Source organism: Musca autumnalis, unplaced genomic scaffold (assembly GCF_047663935.1).
Source record: "Musca autumnalis isolate F117 unplaced genomic scaffold, ASM4766393v1 scaffold_3, whole genome shotgun sequence".
Lineage (NCBI taxonomy): Eukaryota > Metazoa > Arthropoda > Insecta > Diptera > Muscidae > Musca > Musca autumnalis.
Genome location: NW_027411866.1, coordinates 46,824,455 through 46,844,272, shown reverse-complemented (window position 1 = coordinate 46,844,272; position 19,818 = coordinate 46,824,455). Strand labels below are relative to the sequence as shown.

Sequence of the window (19,818 nt, the reverse complement as noted above, 5' to 3'; positions counted from 1 at the left end):
GGGAAGTTTTTGCATATTCTGAAACTACAATGTTCATAGATGAGAAATATGAATAAAAGAAAAAAGTCGCAGGAGGGATTATCAAATAAATCGCGATTTAAGTTAACATTTTTAGGGGTTCTTTAGATTTTCACGATTTTGCTTAGAAACCGCGAGTCCTATGTAAATGGGCCTAAAGAAAATGTTGTAGCCGTGAAAATTCTCCACAAGATTGACCTTAATGATATTTTCGTAGGTTTTACCGTTTTTAGATATAGAAGTTCAAATTGAGACAATGCACTGACTGTATCGCCTTCATATAAAACAATGTCATTACTGCAATTTCCCAAATTAAACTTATATATCTTGAAAATGGTACAATTTAGGAAAAAATGAATCACTCAGTATTGTAGAGAATTTTCACAGCTTCAACATTTTCGTTAGTCCCATTTTGATATGAATCTTGAAGACTTAAGATAAAAACCTAAAAATTTGAACTGCACCTCTATATCTCAAAAATGGTAAAACCTACCATTTTTGAGATATAGAGGTGTAGTAGAGAATTTTCACAGCTACAACATTTGTATACCCTCAGTACATACACTTTGATACGAAAAATTTCTGTCTGGTTTGTGCGCACGATAACTCTCGAACAGTTCAACCGATTCGAACCAAATTTTGGGTATCGTAATATTTTGTCCAAACTTAGTTTAAGTTCCAAGATGTGCCATATCGGTCCACTCCTTCTGGTACCTCCCCCACAAAAGTTCACAATTTTTCTGTAAAATGGTCTGAACGATAACTCTCGGGTCAAAACTTTGCACATCGTATTATTTCTTCCAGATATCGATCTGGTTCGAATGTGAACTATATCTGTCCACTCCTTCGGGTACCTCCCACACAAAATTAGGATAAAGTGAAGTTTAAGGGCTCTTCTCGGGTGGTTTTGTAATTTTGTTCAGTAAGTTTTCCTTGCGGCTCCCTTTATGAGGATACAACTTTTTTCTTGCGGAAGTCCATACTTCCTGAGATATTGGCCTAAAAGCTCCAAGAAACCCTGACGGCACCAACCAAAATGGCAAATCCCCAAAATCTTCGCAGGGAATTTCTGATTGGTGCAGGCTTTGCACATCGTATTATTTCATCCAGTCATGTATCAGGTTGGAATATGGATTGTATCGGTCCACTCCTTCGAGTACCTCCCACACAAAATTCGGATAAAGTGAAGTTTAAGAGCTCCTCACGGATCGTTTTGATATATTTTTCAGTAAGTTTTTTTTGTGGCTCGCTTTACGACGGTACAATTTTTTGCCGGAGTAAGTCAATAATTCCTGAGGTATTGGCCTTAAAGCTCCAAGAAACCCTGATGGCACCAACCAAAATGGGAAATCCGCATGATAATCCTCGCAGGAAGTTTTTGATTGATGCAGGCTTTGCGCATCGTATTATTTCATCCAGTCCAGTATGGGATTGAAATATAGACTATATCGGTCCACTCCTTCGGGTACCTCCCACACAAAATTCGGATAAAGTGAAGTTTAGGAGCTCCTCTCGCATCGTTTTGACTCTTTTTCAGTAGATTGTTGGAGTGGCCTCATTTACAATGGTACATTTTGTTCCGGAGTAAGTCAATACTTCCTAAGATAATGGCTTAAAAGCTTCAAACCCCTGTCGGATATTGTGCAAGATAACTCTAAAACTTTTTCAAAAATTTCTTTCAAACTTATTTTAACATAATTTAATATTTTGAGTCCTTTATGAGGAAGTTTGGTTGCCAAAAATGTTTGGTATATGTCAATGATTTGGTAAAAGCCCACGTTACGCTACCTACAGATTTTAAAGCAAACTCGTGATATAAAATCAATATATTTTATATACGGCATAACTATTGTGTTTGGTTTGGTTTTGTTATCAGTGGCTGAGGGTATTTCTCCGTCAGCACAGCTGACTGATACGTTCATACTTGTCTTTAGACTAATTTCGATACGACTTGCGTGAAAACCTAAAAAACTCTAAAATTGTGAATTTTGATCGCGATTTATTTAAAAATACTTTCAGCGATTTTTTCTGATTTTTTTATTTTTCTTATCTATGAACATTGCCTTTTCAGAATCTGCCAAATATTCCCATGTGTAAGCGGTTTTTATCAAAAGTTAGTAAAGGCTCACTGAGCATGATATCTATATATATAAAAGAAGCTTACTGATGAATGAGTGAATGACTGACTGACTGGCATATCATCGCCCAGACGAAACCGCTGAAGCTAGAAAGCTGAAATTTTGACTGTGGGTTGCTGTCGGTGTGTAGGGGTGAGATAAGGCTGGGTTTTTGGAAGTTCGACCTAGAAAGGTACGAAAAGTACTAAAAGGTACTAAATATGGTACCCTTTGTATTAGGCAAACGGGAAGAGCTAGAATTCTGAAATTTGGAAAGAGGGTAACTGATGGAGATTTAAAAAGATGTACCAAAGGGTTTTTGGAAATTCGACTTATAAGTGTACGAAAAGTTACTAAATTTGGTACCAATTGTATATTTTGAGCGGATATAGCTACAATGTTCATATTTGGTAATGAAATCAAGGTTGGGAAGTGGTGTTGATATAAGGAAATTATTTTGGAAGTTCGTACTTATGTGTACGAGTAGTACTAAATGGTACTAAATTTGGTACAATTTGGATTTGGGTGAACGGATAGAGCTGAAAACCTGAAATTTGGAATTTAGATTACCGTTGAAGCGTACGATTGAGATATGGGTGTACTTTTGGAAATTCATACTTATGTGTACGAAAATGGTAAATGGTAAATGGTACCAAATTTGGTACAATTTGGATTTAGTAAATGGTAAATGGTAAATGGTACCAAATTTGGTACAATTTGGATTTAGATAGACATGGAAACCTGAAATTTGGAATTAAGATTACTGATGGAGTAAAGGATTGAGGTAGTTTTGGAAATTCTTACTTATGGGTACGAAAAGTAGTAAACGGTACTTAATTTGGTACAAATTGGATTTGGGTGAACGGATAGAGCTGGAATCCTGAAATTTGGAATTTAATTACTTTTGGAGTGTAGGATTAAGTTAGTCTTAGAAATATATATATTATGGGTACGGAAAGTACAAAATGTACTAAATTTGGTACAATTTAATTTGGGTGAAGGGATAGAGTTGGAATCCTGAAATTTGGAATTAAGGTTACTGATGGAGTGTAGGATTAACGTAGTTTTGGAAATGCATACTTATGGGTACGGAAAATACTAAATTTGGTACAATTTATATTTGGGTGAACGGATAGAGTTGGAATGCTGAAATTTCGAATTAAGGTTACTGTTGGAGTATAGGATTGAGGAAGTTTTGGAAATTCGTACTTATGGGTACGAAAAGTACTAAATTTGGTACAATTTGGTACAACGCATAGAGATGGAATACTAAACTAAATAATAAATAATCTATATATATATATATATATATATATATATATATATATACATATATATATATATATATATATATATATATATATATATATATATATATATATATATATATATATATATATATATGGGTACGAAAAGTACTAAATTTGGTACAATTTGGATGTGATATATATATATATATATATATAGATTATTTATTATTTAGTTTAGTATTCCATCTCTATGCGTTCACTCACATCCAAATTGTACCAAATGTAGTAGTTTTCGTACCCATAAGTACGAATTTCCAAAACTTCCTCAATCCTACACTCCAACAGTAACCTTAATTCGACTTTTCAGCATTCCAACTCTAGCCGTTCACCCAAATATAAATCTTAATCTCAGGTTTCCATGTCTATCTAAATCCAAATTGTACCAAATTTGGTACCATTTAGTAATTTTCGTACACATAAGTATGAATTTCCAAAAGTACACCCATATCTCAATCGTACGCTTCAACGGTAATCCAAATTCCAAATTTCAGGTTTTCAGCTCTATCCGTTCACCCAAATCCAAATTGTACCAAATTTAGTACCATTTAGTACTACTCGTACACATAAGTACGAACTTCCAAAATAATTTCCTTATATCAACACCACTTCCCAACCTTGATTTCATTACCAAATATGAACATTGTAGCTATATCCGCTCAAAATATACAATTGGTACCAAATTTAGTAACTTTTCGTACACTTATAAGTCGAATTTCCAAAAACCCTTTGGTACATCTTTCTAAATCTCCATCAGTTACCCTCTTTCCAAATTTTAGAATTCTAGCTCTTCCCGTTTGCCTAATACAAAGGGTACCATATTTAGTACCTTTTAGTACTTTTCGTACCTTTCTAGGTCGAACTTCCAAAAACCCAGCCTTATCTCACCCCTACACACCGACAGCAACCCACAGTCAAAATTTCAGCTTTCTAGCTTCAGCGGTTTCGTCTGGGCGATGATATGCCAGTCAGTCAGTCATTCACTCATTCATCAGTAAGCTTCTTTTATATATATAGATATCATGCTCAGTGAGCCTTTACTAACTTTTGATAAAAACCGCTTACACATGGGAATATTTGGCAGATTCTGAAAAGGCAATGTTCATAGATAAGAAAAATAAAAAAAATCAGAAAAAATCGCTGAAAGTATTTTTAAATAAATCGCGATCAAAATTCACAATTTTAGAGTTTTTTAGGTTTTCACGCAAGTCGTATCGAAATTAGTCTAAAGACAAGTATGAACGTATCAGTCAGCTGTGCTGACGGAGAAATACCCTCAGCCACTGATAACAAAACCAAACCAAACACAATAGTTATGCCGTATATAAAATATATTGATTTTATATCACGAGTTTGCTTTAAAATCTGTAGGTAGCGTAACGTGGGCTTTTACCAAATCATTGACATATACCAAACATTTTTGGCAACCAAACTTCCTCATAAAGGACTCAAAATATTAAATTATGTTAAAATAAGTTTGAAAGAAATTTTTGAAAAAGTTTTAGAGTTATCTTGCACAATATCCGACAGGGGTTTGAAGCTTTTAAGCCATTATCTTAGGAAGTATTGACTTACTCCGGAACAAAATGTACCATTGTAAATGAGGCCACTCCAACAATCTACTGAAAAAGAGTCAAAACGATGCGAGAGGAGCTCCTAAACTTCACTTTATCCGAATTTTGTGTGGGAGGTACCCGAAGGAGTGGACCGATATAGTCTATATTTCAATCCCATACTGGACTGGATGAAATAATACGATGCGCAAAGCCTGCATCAATCAAAAACTTCCTGCGAGGATTATCATGCGGATTTCCCATTTTGGTTGGTGCCATCAGGGTTTCTTGGAGCTTTAAGGCCAATACCTCAGGAATTATTGACTTACTCCGGCAAAAAATTGTACCGTCGTAAAGCGAACCACAAAAAAAAACTTACTGAAAAAAATATCAAAACGATCCGTGAGGAGCTCTTAAACTTCACTTTATCCGAATTTTGTGTGGGAGGTACTCGAAGGAGTGGACCGATACAATCCATATTCCAACCTGATACATGACTGGATGAAATAATACGATGTGCAAAGCCTGCACCAATCAGAAATTCCCTGCGAAGATTTTGGGGATTTGCCATTTTGGTTGGTGCCGTCAGGGTTTCTTGGAGCTTTTAGGCCAATATCTCAGGAAGTATGGACTTCCGCAAGAAAAAAGTTGTACCCTCATAAAGGGAGCCGCAAGGAAAACTTACTGAACAAAATTACAAAACCACCCGAGAAGAGCCCTTAAACTTCACTTTATCCTAATTTTGTGTGGGAGGTACCCGAAGGAGTGGACAGATATAGTTCACATTCGAACCAGATCTATATCTGGAAGAAATAATACGATGTGCAAAGTTTTGACCAAATCGATTGCTCCCCTTGCTCTCCCTCCCCGAGAGTTATCGTTCAGACCATTTTACAGAAAAATTGTGAACTTTTGTGGGGGAGGTACCAGAAGGAGTGGACCGATATGGCACATCTTGGAACTTAAACTAAGTTTGGACAAAATATTACGATACCCAAAATTTGGTTCGAATCGGTTCGAGAGTTATTTGAAAATCCCTCCGGCGATTTTTTTGTTTTTTGATATTTCTCATCTATGAACATTGTTGTTTCAGAATCCGCAAAAACTTCCAAGCTGTAAGCACCTTCCATTTAAAATTAGTTAAGGACGGTGCGCCTTATTCCATTCCATTCCGTTTTAACGCAGACTATTTTATGGTGGAGGGTATGAAAAGTTCGACCGAACTTAGCGTTTTTAATTGATTTAACGTTTAAAATGATTTTTTTTAAATCGTGATAAAATTTTTAAGATATGAGCTTTGGGGAGCAAAAATTCATTATATTTTATATGTAACATAGATACTTCAAATACATTTTTCTCGAATAGCACTTCTGAAATCGGCGTTCACTACAGTTCGAAAACGGCTGTACATCATACATTTTTGTAGCGTTATTAAGTACACCAAAATGAAGTCTTTGAACGAGAGAGTTTTTTTTATTTTTGAGCGTTTTATAACCAAAAGACGTACTAATTTTTTGCTAATAAACCGTAAACTGAGAAATAAAACATTAACAGACACCGATATCTGATATTATATTTAAAATTTAAATTAATAAAATATACGATTTCAATATTCTTTAATATAATTTATTATATTTGTTTTCAGATAAATTGCTAACTGGATTGAAATTTTAAGGTAAGACATAATAAACTTATTCTTACTTAGACCAAAAATGGACTAAAAATATTACACCCTATTACATCTCACGGCCAAACTCGTCACGTATGCGAATGATCCTATTTTTGATGACATATCGCACAAAAAACAAGAGGGCAGTAGCTCAAAATGTTCTATTTTTAAGTAGAGACAAAAATATGTTTATAGTTTACTAGTTGGGATGCCACCGTGGTGCAATGGTATGCACACCCGCCTTGCACCCTGAAGGTCGTGGGTTCGATTCCTCGGCCAAGCAACATCATACAATTTTCAACCGTGGCAAAATACCCCTCAGTAGTGTTGCCGTCATTTCTTGAGTATTTCAGCCATGTAAAACTACTCTACAAAGTGGTGTCGTAAGACACGCCGTTCGAACTCGGTGATATACTGTAGGTCCCATATCACTGAGCTAATATAAATCGGGGTGCACTCATAGATAAGAGAAGTCTCCCTTGTCGCATCTGGGATGTTTGTGGAACAATTGTACTTTACACATGAAGAGTGACATAACGGCATTTTTTGACGAAAGAGTAGACAAATAATGCGAGATTTTTACTGTGGGTTGAGTTGATCATTACCCAGCAAAAATTCGGATCCGTTAGTCATGTAACCCATGACAAAATAATGTAAACAAAAATAATACAAAGTTATGACTAAGGTGGCGCAGAGCGCGAGCGTGTATGCTAACAAATTCATACGGGCAAAATGTGCCTCATCGAAATAATGGTTTTAGACCCCATGTATATTTGGGTGAAATCCGTTACTGACAATTTGGAGTCGATTTAGCCGTGTCCGTCCGTCTGTCTGTCTGTTTGGCTGGCTAGAGCGCACGATAACTCTCAAACAGATCAACCGATTGGGTCCACTATTTGCCCTTCGTAATAATTTTCGGAAAAATTGTGCGCACTATAACTCTTGAAGGGAGTAATCGATTTGGTCCATACTTTGAACATCCTGAAATTTTTACCAGATATAGATGAGGTTTCAATATTGACTCTATCGGTCCACATCTTCGGGTACCTCCCACACAAAATTTCGGATAAGTTTAGTTTAAGACCTCCTCTCGAACTCTCACTTTGATTTTTGTTGTGACAACTTGTATTCACTGCCCCCTTACGATGGTACAAGTTTTTTCAGGGGCAAGTCCATACTTCCTGTGAAAATATCCCGAAAGTTATAAAAATCTCTACGGCACCATGTGTAGTGGCTGTAGCGCACTATAGCACTCGAACGCACCATAGCACAATAGATTTGGTCTAAAATTGTCGATCGTAATATTTTGTCCAAACTTAGAATAAGTTCGAAGATGGATCATATCGATCCAATCCTTCGGGTACCTCCCCACAAAAGTTAAATATGTTCGGAAATATTGTGCGCACGATAACTCTTGAAGGAAGTAACCGACTTGGTCCATACTTTGAACATCGTGAAATTTCTTCCAGGTATAGATGACGTTTCAATATGGACTCTATCGGTTCACTCCTTCGGGTACCTGGCACACAAATTTTCTGATAAGTTCAGATGGGCAATATCGGCCTATAACTTCCGGAACCTAATACCCCACCAACCACCTCCCACCCTGAAAAAAATAAAACAAATTCTATTAAAGTGGTACACGCTATATCTGATGAACGGAGCAAAAGATTTGTTCCAACATTAGATCTCCTAATGTTTACCCAAATGTAGTTTAATTTCGAAAATGGTTTATATCGCTCTTCTGTTTATGTACTTCTTCCAAAAAAGTTCAATATTTTTGTTTAAGTGCAGATCCTTTAGAAAATTATATCGATGCTTCTCCGTATGGTCCTGTTTTCAACGATATTATGTTTTTCGTGGGCAAGTCCATGCTTCCTGACATAAAAATGAAATGAAAATATCCGCTAGTAAATCTACAGCCACACTGTTTGCCACATGGACTGCTAACATGAAGTTTCGCTGAACATACATAAATGACAACATTGCCTTTATGTCCACCATCACCACAAATATATTGGGTGTAATGTCCGAGAGCTTATTTAATTCGTTTCAATTAGCTGACCGAAAGCGATTGGGGAGCTGGCAAAAAAACTTTGTTAAACTCTTATGGTCCATGGTAATCAATGAGGCACCAATGGGGTGTGTGAATGTTGCGCAAAGATACCAATGTACCATCTTTAGTTTAGCTAATACCCAAAGATGTGTTGTAGAGTGTCGCATGATTTGCCCGTCCATATGTAATTCTTTCTAACTTTCTAACTTATGGTTAAAGACGGTATATTCAATTTGATGTGATAAAATTGATTTTAGACCCAACATATGTTACAACCATATCTGTTTCAGACTGTTTGTAGTCGATTTGATTTAATGCGTCTGTGTGACCAGTGCTCTCGATAATTTTCGAAAGGAGTAACTGATTTGGTCCAAACTTTGCGCATCGTAATATTTCTCTCAACCAAGATGAACTATATCGATTCATTCCTTCGGATATTTCTTCCACAAATATTCAACACATTTCTGAGATCACTTTTCGGATCATGTTAAAATATTAACAACGAATCATGTTAAAATATTAACAACCTACGGAGCCGCTACAAAATTGAATAAATATTATGTTTTGGTCCATTTCACCCTCAAAATATGTCACGATCATCACAAATAAAAATAGGGATCTATTCTGGTGTGAATCCGACCTCCATAAAATTTCGTGACGATCGGTCCATAATTGCGGCCTGGAGCGTGTTTACAATTTATAATGGACAGACGGACGGACACACATCTCTAAATCGGCTTATCTCGTCGAGATATAAAGATTGGTATACCACATTGGGGGTGTTTAGGTGAGGGAGGGGAAATCCATAGGTTTCTTCGATAACTCGGGATTACCGTATGATAAGCAGTGGAGGGAGAAAAGAACATGAAAATAAAACACAAGCAGTATCAGTTTTAATATTAAATAATATGCTGGTTTATTGGTGATGTTTATTTCTTTTCTCATACAACAACAAAGATTACCTTGTAATCTGGGGTGGCGGCAGAGGCCTGTTAGTTACAAACAACAAAGATTACCAATTGTAATCTGGAGTGGCGACGGAGGCCGGTTAGTATTAACGCGAGGCGGTTGGTTAATACGCGACAAGTTAACTCTTCAAAGGTTAATCGACAAGTGAACGCAGAGGTTCTTGCAATCGCAGAGGATTGCAGCGATCGCAGAGGATCTGAGTCGATTTATACTACATTTACATATTCCAATGAGAGAAAACTCAACAACCACCGGTCGTTAGCATCAACACTCTACGGTCTCCGCAGAGGGAACTTGCTGAGGTGATGCACGATGATGTCAATCAGCATCCGTGATGGACTGAGCTCGGGAAGTTGAGTTGGAATGTATCAAACCTAAACAGGGGGTCTTCGACGAATATCTCGCGGTGTTACATGCATTTTTACCAAAACAAACATATCACGGTGCTCCTGAAGCAAATATAAATGGAAGGTGCTTACACTTGGAAATTTTTGCGAATTCTGAAACTAGAATGTTAATAGATGAGAAAAATTAAAAAACCAAAAAAATCGCAGGAGCGCTTTTTAAATAAATCTCGATTCAAGTTGACATTTTTATGAGTTTTTTAGGTTTTCACGATTTTGCTTAGAAACCGCAAGTCCTATCGAAATGGGACTAAAAAAATGTTATAGCTCTACAAGACTGACTTTTATGATATCTTCGTAGTTTTTACCGTTATTGAGATATATAAGATAAAATTAGGACAATGGATTGATTGTATCGCCTCCTTATAAAATAAGGGCATCACTGCAATTTTCCAACTTAAACTTATATATCTCAAAAATGGTACAACCCACGATGGGGCCAATGACAGGTTTTCGAGGCAACAAATCACTGGGGCAAGCTAGACCTTCCAAATTTTGTACAGATGTTTATAATGGGGTTAGAAACTAATATGCCAAATTTGGTTCATATCGGCTCATATATACATATAGCTGCCATATATATGTTCGCCCGATTTCAAGCAATTGATGGACCAAACACGCAAATTCTGCCCAATTTTTATGCGATTTGTAAAATACCACGGAGTTAGGACTACAAATAAGTTTGCCAAGTTATATTGAAATCGGTTCAGATTTTGATATTGCTCTCCTATATATTTTCGCCCGATTTTTGGTATTTGGTGCACCAATCCCGCTATGTATGTCCAATCTTGATGAAATTTGAAATGTGTGACGGATTTTGGTCTAGAAACATTTTTTGGCAAATCGTATTGAAATCGGTTCAGAATTGGATATAGCTCCCACATATATGTTCGGCCGATTTCAGGAAAATGATTTACCAAGCATGCAAATTCCATCAGATTACAATCAAATGTGGAAAATGTTACGGAATTCGGACTACAAATAAGTTTGTCAAGTTATATTGAAATCGGTTCAGATATAGAAATAGCTCCCCTATATACATCTGTTCAAATTTCACGGTTTTGTCTGCGGTTTGTTATAAGTTAATAAAAAATGGTTCCAAATTTAGTAAAAATCGGCTAAGATTCCGCCACAAAAGCCAATCTTTGCGATATCTTTGAAATTATATATTATTATTATTATATACGTCTATTAAATTTTTCCGAAATCCAATTGGTAACATTAATGGGTTTCCGATTATTCGCCAACCAAAACATAAAAATGTCCATATTTTTAAGTATTACGACATCTGAAATCAGATTTTTATGAAAAGGCGCAGATAGGCGCAGCTAATTTTTTCACAAAATGATAGTACACATTAATACCTTTCACCACATATATATAATATCCTAGATCTACCTAGATCTCAAAAGTTATACTCCAGAGAACACATGGATAACGAAGCAAAATACTCCAAAAAAAGACATAACATCTTAACTCAAAAATACATTTACCACACATAACATTTTTATTATTTGTTAACACTATCTTATTTTACACACCCATTGAAGAGCTTTCCAAGTTTAAAAAATATAAAAATGTTGAAATGTTCTTTTTGGCGCCTAAAATGCTTTCACTACTTATTTATAATGAATGTCGGAAAATGATGCATAAGAAAATATGTCACCATTGCCAGATCAGTATGTCGCTATGTGATGTTACCAGATTGATTTATTTTTTTATTTTTAGTGATTCAGAGTGTTGGCAATCGAAATCCGTTATTATTTTTTTCAAATTGTTCAGTTCAAAAATTGACTTTTTGCCTCGAAAACCTGCTATTGGCCCCATCGTGCAACCTAGGAAAAAATTATAAAAGCCAATCTTGTAGACAATTTTTACAGCTAAAAGGAATTCGTTAGTCTCATTTCGAAAGTATTTGCCGTTTTCATGCCAAAATCCTGAAAACCTAAGAAAAAAATCTGAAAGCTTGATCTGAAACTCTATATCTTAAAAATGGTAAAACCTAGGAAAATGCCAATCAGCCACTCTTGTACAGAATTTTCCCTGCTACAACATTTTCATTAGTCCTATTTCGATAGGACTTGCGGTTTCCAAGCAAAATCGTGAAAACCTAAAAAAATGCTAAAAATGTTAATTTTGATCGCGATTTATTAAAAAATCCATCCAGCGATTATTTCTTGCTTTTGAATATTCTCATCTATAAACATTGCTGTTTCAGAATCCGAAAAAAATTTCCAGGTATAAGCGGTTTTCATTTTAAGTTAGTTAGGACGCACCATACATGACATTGTTTTATAAGGAAGCGATACAGTCAATTCATTGTTCTAATTTTAACTTCTCTATCTCAATAAAAGTCAATCTTGTGGAGAATTTTCATAGCTGCAACACTTTCTTTAGCTCCATTTCAATAGGACTTGCGGTCCCAAGCTAAATCGTGAAAACCTAAAATCCCTTAAAAATGTCAACTTGAACCGGCGATTTTTTTTGGTTTTTGATTTTTCTCATTTATGAACTTTCTAGTTTCAGAATCCGCAACAACTTCCCAGTAGTGCGATTCTCTAACACATTTTATGAGTTACCGACAAAAATCGGTAAAATTAAAACGCAAAATTATGAATGAAAAGTTCAAATTAAAGTTGACAACACTCTTGCCATCGGTAGAACTTTACGACTGCTTTTTATTCGTCCGAAAAACATCGGTAAGTACCGAAATTATAAGCATTTTAATTTTACCGACAATTGTCGGTAACTCAAAAAATGAGTTAGAGAATCGCACTACAGGTGTAAGCACCTTGTCAACTATGACGTATACGTTTTGGCAATACGTATTCTATTAGTTGTACCACAAGGCTTCTTATTTACTCAGAAAACATTAAATCCAATGAATTATGAATGATATTCCCCTCCATTTCTCTACCAAAATATGTGAAATAATTTCATAATCTCAGCAAGCACCATAAACTGCCTCATTTTCAAAAGCTAATAAATCCCTTGCTCGTTTTGAGCTTCTACTGAAACTGTAAATTCATTCTATTTAATATTTGTTCAACAAACACCACAATCTTATATCAACAACAACTTCTTTAAAATGCGACCTTATTATTATTGTTTAAATAGGATAAACCAAAGTTGCTTATGGTTCTTCCAATGAAAAAGTATAACTCAAAAGAACAACAGAGCCGAGTAGAATTTTCAAAACTCTTCTCATTAAGAAATGAATTATTAAGAGAAAATTTTAGTGTAGGTGGGAAACAAGAAAAGCCAAAGTTTTATGGTAGTAATTTTTTTAAAAAAGAACGACAACAACTTTTTGCGCACTATTACTACTTGCCCATTCATAGCCAAAAGTACCAAAATTATGGTTAGAGGTTTTTTTAACCGAAAATGTAATTTTTTTAATAATAGAGTTTACCAAGGATTGTTTCATATTTCCTTTGCTTATTTTCTTGTGAATAAGGGATTTTTGGAAATGTTTAAGAAGAAGTTTTTGTTTTGTCTACAAACTAACGAAGTATGAAAATGACTTTGTTTAATAAATTATTCAGACCTTATAAATATGGTAAACAAATTTTCTTGTAATCCCTTTTTGCCTGTTCGGCGAAAAAAAATTAATTAACAAAATTTGGTTGCTATTATTTTCACATGAAATGAAGTCATTCGTCTTGTTTGCTGTCACGGCTAGCAGAACTCTGTAATTTTTAGCCTTTTCATTACTCACACAATTTTATCCCAAAAAGATACTTATTTTAAAGAAAATTTAACTTTTTCGTACTGTTTAACAAGCTCAAAAGATTCGTTTTCAAGAACCGAATACTGTCACCTACAACTTGTAAATTTTTTGAGACTTGAAAGAATTAATAACGCTTAACGATTATGGATCAAATTATTTTTTTTTTTTTGCTTTTTCATCATTTTATGTTAATTATTTTTTTTTATAGAAAATTTATCGGCAACCTTTGTGGTAACAATGTTTCCATTAGAAAATTTAAATTAATATAAAGCGCTGATGTTGAATATTTAAATGTTACACTCACACATGTGTATCAACAACATGTTGTGAAAACATTCCAAATCGTCCTTATCGCATTATGGAAAATATTCAATTTTATTTTAATTAAATTCACACAACAACAACATCCAATGTAATTAAATTTTCACCGTAGCTTCTGAGACCGTGTGGAATTTTTTGTATGCCCTGACTGACATGGGACAGGCAATGTGATGATAGACAATGTGTAATGTGATTGATTGTGAATGGAATTTTTAAACAGGAGGCAGGATAATGTAGGTGCATGTGTGTGTGTGTGTTTTTTTTTTGCCTATGTAGCTGCTAATTTGATGAGGATTTGCAAGTAAAAAGGTGAATATATAGGAAATACGAAAACAAAGTTTCTGTTTAAAATATGCAAATAATTTGTTAAAACATTGTTTGAGAAACAAAAAATAGGCATTTGAGAACTAACACATGTAGCCATGTTGGGTGGGAATCTTTCGTTAGATATTACAACAAATTTAAATTATTAGAAAAAACGCCCTAAAGATTTTCAATCGTAAGCAAACTCAGGTGTTACAAACTTTAAACATTTTTCAATAGGATTACAATATCGGTTAGAAATTGTGATTATAACATATAAGGGCAGTACATAACATATTTTGGGGCCTACAGTGGTAATCATGCCAGTTTTGGACCAAGAGAGCCAGGGGCTCGTCCCTGGTAAAATGATGTTAGTCACGTTATGTAAGTTTTATTTGTATAAATAAAGTCGTACTACGTTCGAATCGCCGCACAGTGATTCCAGTTTACTGGCCACAATCCCAATTTGTCATCACCGGTTTCACAAATATTGATGGGATTTGCTAGACAACATGTCTTCTTGTTTTAGAAAAGAATGTTTGATAGATACCGGGGTAATTTTTTGTTCGGTAGGTAGGACAGTTGTCTTAAAGATACTATTTTTAGGTCAAATTAAAACTAAGGTACACCAGAACTCGCAAAGGCAAAAAACGCCAAGATGGTAGATATCTGAGACTGTCTACTTTCAGCCCATATGTACTTTTATGCCTGCCTGGAACATTCAATATATCATTGGGGGACTGTGATAAACTCTTATAGTATTTTTGTGTCGAGGAGTTGTGACAGGTACGATGGTATGCGTTTATCGAGTTAAACCGACAATTTGTCAAGAAGATGCACAGAAGATGTTTATGTTTCATTCAGCCTATTTGGACTGATGCGGATTCATAGTTCATCAGTTCTGCAGTGGCAGAAATAATAGGGACCGTCTTGTCCGTAATTAAACTCTCAGATCTCTCTTCTCTTCGCAAAAATTACACAGCAATGGAAAAAGTTAAACAATTGTCAACAACAAGAATGGTTTTGGAAACAGTGCAATTCTGAATTCTTATATCGACGCTGGAACCTGCCTCGAATTGTTTTACGAGAGACGATTGTGAAATTTTCGCCACATTTCCTGGTATTTGCCATATTGACTAAAATATTTATAGAATTTTTTATTTTGTACTGATAAAATATTTCACATATTGACAAAACTATTTATCAAAATATTCCAAAATATTATGTTTGATAAAAACAAAATATTTTATGGATTAAAAAAATTGTTGAACGTATTTTTTTTAATCGATGAAAAAATGTTCATATTTACAACTATTTTATTGTTTTTCTGTTAAATACAAATCCAAAAGCCACAAAAAAGATACATACACACATTTTTGAACGGTGGTGGTTATTTACTGAATTGAAACGCATAGAAGTGCCAAACACAAAGCAATAACAGACACATAGGTACATTAGAAATAATAGATACAAGAAATAACAGATGAAAGAAAGAAAAACGGAATGAAATAATTAATAACAGAAGTAAATAATTATTTAGTGTCATATTTTAATAAAATAACACAAATAAATGACTTTTAAATATAAAATACAGGGAACGCTTCTCGTTAGTTGTGAAATAAAACACATTCTTTTGACACATTGAAAATCATCAGCGGAAAATGGGTCTCTATTGTGAGAAATATTACGTACATCCATATTTCATATACATATATAAAATGTATTGATGTTATTACCAATATCACATGCGATTGGTTCTTTGTCCAATAAAATATTCTTATTCCCCTTTTTTAAATTGTGTATTCAATTTTAAAATAAAGTTCCACTTATAAAATGTATTGGGAATTTAATTTACCTGAAAAGCACCTTTACTTTAAGAAAACACACAAACACTGATTTATTTCTGCACTACCGATCCACACACGACGACTGCTTTAAAGTAACTGCCACAATAAACCAAACTGATGGTTAACAAATATTCTCTGTCTTTCTTAACCACCAAACAGAAAAAAACATGAGCTCGTACCATTTTTTTCTTTCCCTATTGTTAGGTTGTTAGGTTCATAAAAAACATCAACAAAAAACAGTAACAAACTTATTGTATACATACAAGCCTTCACCCGAGTACAAGTGGATAAACAAACCAAATGTCACACAAACGCTTCATCCCTCCATGCCGCAAAAATGCCATCGGCATGCTTTGAAATAAACCAGAGTCGCCCAAGAATTTCCATCAATGTTTTAGTATGTGTGTATGTATGAGTGAAGAAAACAACAACCACATGATGTTTATTGTTTTTTTTTTTTCATTTATCTAGACTGTAAGTGAGAGAGAGACGCAAATGCAAGAACAACTCAGTGAGCGCCCACACTATACTGTCTTTGCAAAGAAGCGCGTCCCTGAAATAAACACAGCAACGACACTCACATCTCAAGAAAAATCACAGCACATTGTTGTAGCGATCTCTCTCACTCTCTCTCTATGCCGTAAAAAATTTTTGCTCTCGCTCTTGAGAGCGAGAACATGCGAAAAACGTTGAAAACCATTCTAACAACAGAAATTTATTAATAACCATAAACAAATTTCAATAAATTATTTGTTTAAAATCGTTTTTCGATCGCTTTCTAGTAACATTTTCATATTTGATTAACATTTTCCCAATATATTCGTAATATTTTATCGTCATTCGACAAAAATATGGTGATAAAGCTTTTAATCAAAATTTCCGGGGTGGCCCCTCAGTAATGTTGGCGACATATTCTGAGTATTTCAGCCATGTAAAACTTCTCTACAAGTAGTGTCTTAAGACACGCCGTTCGGACTCGGCGATAAACAGTAGGTCGCATATCATTGAGCTGATATGAATCGGGGTGCACTCATTGATATGAGAGAAGTCTCCCTTGTCCCATCTGGGATGTTTGTGGAACAATTACACTGTGATACAAAAGTGGACAAAATTTTTTTGCAGGATTTCTGATGCACAAATTCGGTTTTGTGGGAGTCCATAGAAGACGAAAATACCTTTGGTTTCTTTGGGTCACTTCGTTTTTTTATCTTATAACGGTAAATGTACTGAAAATGGGCTTTTTTGGATTTTCAAATTTAAACGGACATTACTTCTTTTTTCCACAACCGATTTGCACACACTGTTTTTCATTATAAAGGGGAGAGTAATGCCTTTCGAACAAGCCATGGATCTTTAAAATCGGTTAACAAATGGCTAAGTAATAGTGGTTTAAGTGTAACAAAAACGCATTAAAAAACAGTAAAATGTTTTTCCTTGTGCTCTAGGCTGCGTAAACGACACCTAACTGTATAATTATTTAGGAAATTTAGTTGGCTTTCCAAAATGGGAAACTTCAACGAAATCGGTTGAAAAATGAATGCGTTATGGCATTTTTTGTGTTTCAACTTTTTGTTTTTTTTTCATATTTACTATAGCTTGTTCGAAAGGCACTACTCTCCCCTTTATAATGAAAAACAGTGTGTGCAAATCGGTGGTGGAGAAAAGAAGTAATGTCCGTTTAAAGTTGAAAGTCCAAGAAAGCCCATTTTTCACTACATTTACCGTTATAAAATTAAAAACCGAAGTGACCCAAAGAAATAAAAGGTATTTTCGTCTTATGTGGACTCCCACAAAACCGAATTTATGCATTAGAACCCCTGCAAATTTTCACTGTAGCACAGTGTTATTATTATTATACCCTCCACCATAGGATAGGGGTATATTAAGTTTGTCACTACGTTTGTAACTACTCGAAATAATCATTGTAGACCCCACAAAGTATATATATTCTTGATCAGCTTGCAATTCTACATCGATATAGCCATGTCCGTCCGTCTGTCCGTCTGTGAAAATCACTCTAGCGTCCGAACGGATTGACGTAGGTTGATGAAATTTTGGGAAAACATGTTATATTTACGTAGGACTTTTGGTATTGAAAGCGGGCTATGTAGGTTGTAATTTGGTACTTTGTGTCTCCAGAGGCCAAAAAATATTCCTACCAAAGTTGGATTATATAGGTCCACGTTTTGGTATAGCCCCCATATAAGGCCCCATATAAAGTACGAGTCATTTTAATATATTTTGAATATATTAGACCCATTTGACCACAGAATTGGTTGTAATTTGGTATTTTGTGTCTTCAGAGGCCACGTTTTGGTATAGCCCCCACATAAGGCCCATTATAAAGTACGCGTCATTTTAATATATTTTGAATGTATTAGACCCATTTAACCAAAGAATCGGTTGTAACTTTGTATTTTGTGTTTCCAGAGGCTAAGAAACATTTCTACCATAAAATGTTTATATAGGTCCACGTGTTGATATATGTAGTCCCATAGGACGGTATCTCCCGATTATCGGTATTTTGAAGGTTTTGGCCTCATTATCACACCGAGATGGCTGAAATTTAGTCTTCGTTTGGGGTATAAAACTTTCCCCCAGAAATTCGTAGGTATTGGTCTACGCCATTATATAGCCCCCATAGAACAGTACCTTCCGATTTTCGGTATTTCGAAGGTTGTGGCCACATTAATCCACCGAAATGGCTGAAATTTGTGGTGGAGGGTATAAAAAGTTCGGCCCGACGAACTTAACGCTTTTCTTACTTGTTATTACTAAAATGTATATCTATATTGTTTCTCCTGAATCTTACAGTGGAAAATAGCAACAAAATACATGTTAGAAAGCTGTTGACGGTATTGCCGATTTCATTGCACGAGTATATTCTGTTAATTTTTTCTTCCCCGTGAGAACATTTTTAAATGTTCAAAATATGTGAAAATAAAAAATTATAAGCAATTCATAACCAGGTTTTATACAAGACGTACGCCAACATTTTCGAATGCCACATTTGCGACAGCCTCAGAATCTCAGTTAAAAAGCCCTAAAAAAGCAATTTTTCATGAATTTTTCCAAAAAAAAAAAAAAAAAACTATGAAAGTTTTTTGTTAGATTTTTCTTCATATTATAGAGCATAACTTAATCTGCTTTCTGAAATTCCTTGTTGAAAAATATTACGAACTTTTGTGGCAAATGACCGTCTACGAAACCCTGTTTTTATTAAATCATTTTGCGGAAAATAGTGAACCGATTGTCATATATTTTTATGGACTTACCAAGGACATCAAAATCTAGTCCTTCATTGATCGAATTTGTAAAAAATATGAAATTTTCCCAAAATTTAATTTTTAGCTAATAAATCTGAGGTTTTTGATCATAAAGCGGGCAAACAAAATTCGAAAAATAAAATCGGTCGATGAAATACTAGATTTTGATGTCCTTACTAGATTTTTATTGAATCAGCCAGGGACGTACACAGCCCCTATCAACCGATATTGTCCAATTATGTATATTTCGTGGGTTTT

The 19,818-nt window shown here is 34.8% G+C and overlaps 1 protein-coding gene across 1 annotated transcript in view; it reads left to right on the top strand.

Annotated features, from left to right (window-relative positions):
* Nucleotides 1-19,818, top strand: part of LOC141397840 (uncharacterized) — a 144,028-nt gene that overhangs the window by 65,750 nt on the left and 58,460 nt on the right. The window contains exon 2 of the mRNA XM_073974597.1: nt 6,641-6,670. The gene's annotated coding sequence lies outside the window, so the exon portion shown is untranslated. The remainder of the gene's footprint in view (nt 1-6,640; nt 6,671-19,818) is intronic.